This window comes from Herpailurus yagouaroundi, unplaced genomic scaffold (genome assembly GCF_014898765.1).
Source record: "Herpailurus yagouaroundi ecotype Mexico unplaced genomic scaffold, PumYag 190, whole genome shotgun sequence".
NCBI classification, from domain to species: domain Eukaryota; kingdom Metazoa; phylum Chordata; class Mammalia; order Carnivora; family Felidae; genus Herpailurus; species Herpailurus yagouaroundi.
In genome coordinates, this window is record NW_024412421.1 from 32,375,089 (window position 1) to 32,382,558 (window position 7,470).

Genomic DNA, 7,470 nt, shown 5'->3' on the forward strand with positions numbered 1-7,470 from the left:
TCTCAAAAATAAATGAACGTTAAAAAATATTTTTAAGAGCTTCAGGGGGGGCTCCTGGGTGGCTTCGGCTCAGGCTATGATCTCGCGGTCCGTGAGTTCGAGCCTCGCGTCGGGCCCTGTGCTGACAGCTCAGAGCCTGGAGCCTGCTTCAGATTCTGTGTCTCCCTCTCTCTCTCTGCCCCTCCCCTGCTCACGCTCTGTCTCTCTTACTCTCAAAAATGAATAAATGTTAAAAAAAAAAAAGAGCTTCAGGGTCAAACAGTCCTGAATTCAAATCCCAACTCAGGTCCTCTAGTTATTTTTAGAGTCATTTTTTTTTTCATCTGACAAACAGAAATGGTGGCAGGATGGAACTCTCAGCCCTTTTAACCCTCTTCATGCAACCTCATGCTCAGCCCTATCAGGGAGGAGACTTTTAGCCTAGAACCCTATCCAGTTGTTTTGTGATAGGTCAAGAGCTGTGAGAAGACACTGCCTGGTTTGCAGGGGCCTTGGCCTAGAGGTAGGATCTAATGGCAGGGCAGCTCTCCTGGACGTGGGGCAGGGAGGAGGATGGGCCTCTAGGAAGTGGATGGAGCTGGAAGCCTGAGAGGAAAGAACGGCGTGGGGGGCAGAGGAAGAAGGGAGCAGAAGCAAGACAAGGGGCCTTCCATATATGTGTCTAAATGAGTCTAGACCAGCTGAGCTATCCTGTACTGAGACTACTGCATACCTTGGTTGGGTAAGGGAGTAACTTCAGGGGTCAAGTCCTGGCTCTGCCTCTTGTTAGGTGCAGAAGCCTGGGCAAGGCATCTGACCTCTCTGTGCCTCACTGTCTCTTCCATGAGTAGGACTTCCTGCCTAGGGTGGCTGGAAGGGTTTAATGAGTACATACAGGCAAAATGCTTAGAATGATGCTTAGAAGGGTTTAATGAGTACATACAGGCAAAATGCTTAGAATGATGACCAGCAAAGAATAATCATGAACTAAATGTTAGCACTTATGGAATTCTAAGACTTCCTAAGTCTTCTTCTGGTCCTTCCCGTGTTTCACCAGAACACTTGTCACCATCTTATTCACATTTTTATTTGTTTTTTTTTTTTATTGCCCCCTGCCCCCCCCTGCACTGAAACAAGGATTTTTGTCTGTTTTGTTCACTACTGTATTCCTGTCTGTACTTCCTGGGACAATGCTTGGCACAGGAAAGGGGCACAATCAATACTTCTTTAATGATTGAGTGAATGAATGGAAAAGTGAAAGAATGAATAAGCTGTTACCCTGTGGACTCTAATTGTATTCTTGATTAGCTCTGAGTGGTAATGGGTTGGCCACCCAACCTTTCAGATACTATGAGAATTGTGATGGTATTTAATGATGGTAATAGTGACATCTACTTTCTGAGGATTGAGGAGCATAATATCTGTAAGATAACCAGCGTATGTGCCCTATTATGTTACTTGTTAGTGACACCAGTGTTTCGTGTGGTGCACTGCCTCCCCCCCCGCCCCCCCTGCCCCCCCGCCAAAGACAGCAGGGTGCCGACCAAAGTTTCTGCCCATGGTGAAGAATCCATGACCCATGTAACTGAGAGATGGGGGGATCCAACCAAGCCTGTACCATCTGGTGTTTTGAATCTCTTTCTATTGAGGGCAGTGAAACCATGTGGCCAGGTCCTAGGGCAATAGCCCCCTGGTGGTGGCTCTCTGGAATCAGCGAGAATTGTACCATCTTGTGGCAGGCTACCACTGTTCATATACACTCGGTCTCACAGGGGAGAGACTTGACTGAGGTAGAACTATTTGGAGACTTTAGTTCAGTGAACAGCCCCATAAAATGTGAAGGTACCCAGTTCTGCCACCCAGGGGCTGATTCCAAACCATAGTGATCATTCTCTTTTCCTTCTTAAACTGCTGGGTGGTATGTGGGGTTCTTGAGTTCTGATTACATAGAACAGGAGGCTGGGAAGGGATCTGTGGATCATTAGTGTTAGACGCTCATAAGAGAGGCCAGTATGGATTTTACATGAGTCAAGTCATTTATTTTGTACAGCAATCTCTGATGTAGAAACTATCAGCAGCACTTTTTACTGAAGGGGCATCTGAGACTCAAGAGAGGAGTGAACAGTTCCAGAAGGTTAGGGGCAGGTCTGTTGTTCTGTTAACAAACAAAGAGAGACAGTAAGGCAAGCTGGTCAGGAGTTTAAGTTCTATCGGGGAGGGGGTCTGGATTCAAGCCCTTTCTCTACTACTTGTATTCCTTAGATGACTCATTTAACTCTTCAAATTGTCACTAATATTGAACAATTGGACACATGAAAGTGTTTAAACCAGTGAGTTATCACTATTATCAATGGAAGTTAGCTGTTACTTAATTATAATCATAAATATTTAAATCATAAAACATTGGGGCGCCTGGGTGGCGCAGTCGGTTAAGCGTCCGACTTCAGCCAGGTCACGATCTCGCGGTCCATGAGTTCGAGCCCCACGTCGGGCTCTGGGCTGATGGCTCAGAGCCTGGAGCCTGTTTCCAGTTCTGTGTCTCCCTCTCTCTCTGCCCCTCCCCCGTTCATGCTCTGTCTCTCTCTGTCCCAAAAATAAATAAATGTTGAAAAAAAAATCATAAAACATATTCAAATAAATAGTAAAATAGTAAATTTTAAAATAATAAAACAATTCTCAATTACTGTTAGTTATTATTGCTGTGATTATTCCCACCAATGCAGTTCCATGCTTGGCAGATGGCAGGTGCTCAGTGGTGATGGGTTACGTAGCTTGCCTAAGCCTGTTCTAGTAAGTGGCAGAGTGGAATTTAAGCCTAGGCTTTCTGACTCCAAAGGTTGTGTTTATTAACAAGAAAGGAAACCAAGGCTTCAAGAATACTGATCCATTCTCCATCATGGCACAAATAGGCCATGGAGAGGGCCTAGGACTCAGGTGCTTGGGCTCCTGGAGCTGGCTTTCTCCTCTTACACCCCAGGGTAGGTTTGCCTATCATTGGTCACCAGTAAAAGGGGATAATAATATTTCATATCAAGCTGGCTAAGATCTAATGAGAAGAACTTGTAAAGGTTCCTGGCATGTAAAAAACATCACAGCTCATATGATTATTTATTAATGCGTAGGTATTATTTTGAAGTCCATTGTGTACTTGGCATTGGGATTATTAAGGATATAGATGAGAGTAAGACTCAGTTCTTCACCTCAAGGAGCTGGTAGTCCATTGAGGGGTTCCAGTAAGTGAATAATGACATGTTCTAAGTACAGTTAACCCAGCCTAGGTGGATTGGGGCAACTTCCTGGATGAAGTGGTGTTTGAGGTGGTTGATCCTTAATGATTAGCTGTGGCTCACCAAGTGGACCTAGGCCTGCAGGAGAGAAATCCAGGATATCAACATGTGCAAAGGTTCTATGGAATGAAGTAGCCTTACATGAGGTGGGGTGCATGGTAGAATGTTCTGTATCATGGTATCTGAGCTTTGGTGGGGAAGATAAAGCAGAGCAGCTGTGTAGAATCTTTATGTATGGCATTGAATGCCAAGTTAGGGATTTAGACTTTAGAGGCAATGGGGAACCACTGAAGTGTGTGTGTGTGTGTGTGTGTGTGTGTGTGTGTGTGTGTGTGTAGATAGATAGATAGGTAGACAGATAGGAACAGATACAGGAACAAAGACAAGACACAAACTTGCCATTATTCACTACTGAGTAAAATAATGCCTACATCATACTAGATACTTGATACTTATTGCTTGAATTAAAAATTGTTCTGGAAACAATATGGTAGTCAGACTAGAAAGTTAGAGGAGACTGGCAATCTAGAAATGAATTACCTAGCTTGATTCCAGAAAAACAGGTTTTTTTTTTTTTTAAACTGTATCTTGCTGCTTGTTATCAAAATAATTGCTGAATGAATGAATGAAGAAATAGTTGTCCTACTCTATTTTCTTTGTTAAGAGAGGGACAGTTTATGGGTATGGAAGTCATGTTAGCTGAGAGAAATAAAGTAGGTAAGTCCAGAAATAAGTAACCATTTAGCCCTCAAAGAATACTAACAGGGTAATGAATATTTTTGGGAATATGCTGAGACCTGTCTCTTTACCCATAAGGCTCTGTGACAAGCAACAAGAATTCTTTGTCCTCTCTCTTGACATTCTGTGGTCTTCAGAGTCTCCTGGGGACAAAAAGTGAATCAATAGATTCATTACGAGGACAAGAACCTGGCAGTTTGAAAAGGCTTTAGATGAATTCCTGATGTGTCAAGTAAGAGAAAATATGTTGAAAATATTCTACCTCGTCTTGCTCAGGTGTGCCCTGTCTCACCGCAGCCTCTCTTGATTCATCTTGGGAGAACTGAGTCTTTAATTCACCCAGAGCATGCCCCATAGCTGATACGAGCTTGGTCTTGGCAAGGAGTATAGACTGTAGTTTAGGTGGCTCACCCACAGGGCCCCAGGGCCCTTTGTCTTGTTTTATACAACACAAGGTGTTAAGTGTGCACACTTAATCTTGGCCATATTTTTGTACAGTGGCTCCCTGGTGTCTTGTCATTGTTAACCATCAGATTACTACTTGATATTTTTATCAAGATTAATGCATCTAGAGAGCCACCAGTCCTCTACCTTCATTGGCCATAAGATCATCTGTTCATTCATTTCTTAAAAAAAAAAAAAAAAGAAAAAGAAATTGAATATCGAGTGCCTCTCATGGGTCAGGCATGGTTCTAGGTCCTGGAGTACGATGACCAATAAACAGATATTTAGTTACCATCATGAAACTCCTATTCTAGTGAGAGAAATGAACATAGAAAGAAGTAAACAATAAATAAAATAGGGACAGGTGATAGAAAATACCATGAAGGAAAGAAGTCAGGAAATGAGCTAATGAAGGATGAGCTGGTGAGGGCTGCTCTTCTTCTGAAGAGCTGACATACGAACAGATTCCAGGGGGATGAGAATGGTAGGGAAGTGGAGGAAAGAGCATTCCAGACAGAGTGAGTAGAATGTGCAAAGGCCCTGGGTAGAGAAGAGCTTGACACAGAGAGTGAGGAGGAGAGCAGAGATGGAATGAATCTGGAGAGGTAGGCAGGAGATAGCTTTGCAAGTTCTCATGAGCTGTGGCGAATTTCCCTTTTCTGTCATGTTCCAGGAGATAATTTTATGATTCAAGACATACTTGCTTTTGAGTTTTATACAGTAGAAACAGGGGCAGTGTAGACACTTAACATTCTCATGTGGAGTGTTGGGACTGAACAGAGACACTTAGCAGGATAACACTTCACTGCTCTAGGAGATGGATGTCGATACTAGAGGTATATCGTTGGATAGTTTGTCTTGCTACAGTGAATGTAAGTATGACAGACACCAGGTGTGCAGGGCTAAGCTGGACCTCTCCTATGTACCTGATGCATCCCACTCATATCTATAGAATTTCTCCTTGGTGCCAGGCAGTGTGTGGGCAAGTGGGATCCAAGGGGGAGAAAGACAGACATCCTCCTGACCTCCTGGAAACTACACACTTGCCATCTTAATCCCATAAATGCTGAGCTCAAGAAACAAAAGAGTCTTGGATTTGTCTTCTCTGGCTCTCATTTGGTTAAATTCTGGCAGCTGTCACACATTCAGAATCATTAAAATGTAGTTTTCTGTGCTTAACTTGCTTCCACAGATTAACTTTCCCAAACTCATTATGGTGGCCCGACCTTGGACTATTCATAAAAGACCATGGAAACTATTAACTGGGTGGGTTGCTTTTCATAAGAGCAGGACAATTTTATCTACTAGAGGCATTGGCAGATTTGGATTACATTGTAAATAAATTTATCCACTACAAACATTCACGGATCTGCCTTGCATTGTAAATAAATTTTCCCAAGTAATTGTTAAGTGATGGCCTCACAATTATGCTAGCATAAGAAAAACAACCAGAGCAAGATTCAGTAACTTTGCAATAAATATTCTAAAAGGAACCTAGGCATTTGCAAGGAGCCAGCCGGCTTGGATTAGGTAGGTGTAAGGAGAGGACTGTTTGGTGAGTTGAGTAATTATTAAGGGCTTGGACATTAAACGTCAGTCATGCCCATGTAAATGTCTATGCTAGATTACATATTCAGCTTCCAGCCGATTCCCTGAGCTATACATAGTCCTAAGAAGGGAGTTCATTTATGTATCAGTCAGCTATTTCTGGATAACAAACAACCACAACAATATCAGTAGCACAACACCAAGCATTAGTTCCTTTGGAGCCGTGGGTTGATTGGGGTTTGGCTAATCTAGGCTAGACTCTGCTTCTCACTGCAGATCTGTGGATGGGTGGGGGTGGCTCAGCTTCACATTTCTCATCCACCTTATACCACAGAGAAGACATGTTGTTTTCATGGAGATGTCAGAGCTGTAAAACAGAAACACGTGAGACGCTGTAAGACCTAGGCTCAGAACTGTCTGCTGTTGCCTTCACTGCATTCTGTTAGCCAAAACAAGCCACGTGGTGAGGCCCAAAGTCAAAGGTGAGGAAGTTCACTCCACCATCAGTGAGGTAAGGATTAGATGCAGGGAGGGCTGAATAATTTGAACTCAAAGTTACTCTCTTGTACTTTAATCAGCATGTTTCCTTCATCTATTTATTATAAGATGTACAAACTCATGTGCCAGACACTGGGAGGCGACAGGAGAGATTGCCACGAAATATACCTCATCACTCACTGGTTAGAAATCTAAGAAAAAGAGTTCCTGCTCTGGTTATATTCTCTATGGTTTGTGGAGTAGTCTTCCAAGAAGTCTCTCCTCCTTAGGTATGCCCTCAATGTAATCCATCCTCCAATGTAGCCCGAATGAGCTTCCTAAAATGTAAACCAGACATTGACCCTTCCCTGTTTGAATGGTTTGCACGATTCTCCTTTGTCCGTAGGATAAAGCTCAACCTCTGGATGTTGACATTTAAGGTGATCCTAATCTGGGCCCCCAAACTGCCCAGAATTGTATTCTGCTTTCCAGGGTCCCTAGTCCCTCCTCCATGTATCTTAACTTCCTTATTTCCCCTTTGTCATATTTCCAGCCTTCCCTGGTTGGGATTACAGACAGGCAGGAATTGGGTGTTGGTGACATGGTGTCATTGTAAGAGATCTTACTAAAAGCACACCAAGGGGCACCTGGGTGGTTCAGTCAGTTGAGTGTCCAACTGGGTTCAGGTCACAATCTCACGCTTCATGAGATAAGCCCTGCGTTAGGCTCCATGCTGTCAGTGCCTACTTAGGACTCTTTCTCTACCCCTCTTTCTGTGCCTCCCCCACTCTCGTTCACTCTCTCTCTCTCTCTGCCCTCTGTCTGTCAAAATAAATAAATAAGCATTGAAAAAAAATTGAAAAAAGAAAAGTAAAAGCACACCAAGCATTATCTGTCAGTTATAAATAATGTCCCTTCACCTGCCTGCACGTGCACATGTGCACACACACACACACACACAGACACACACACACACACACACACACACACACACACA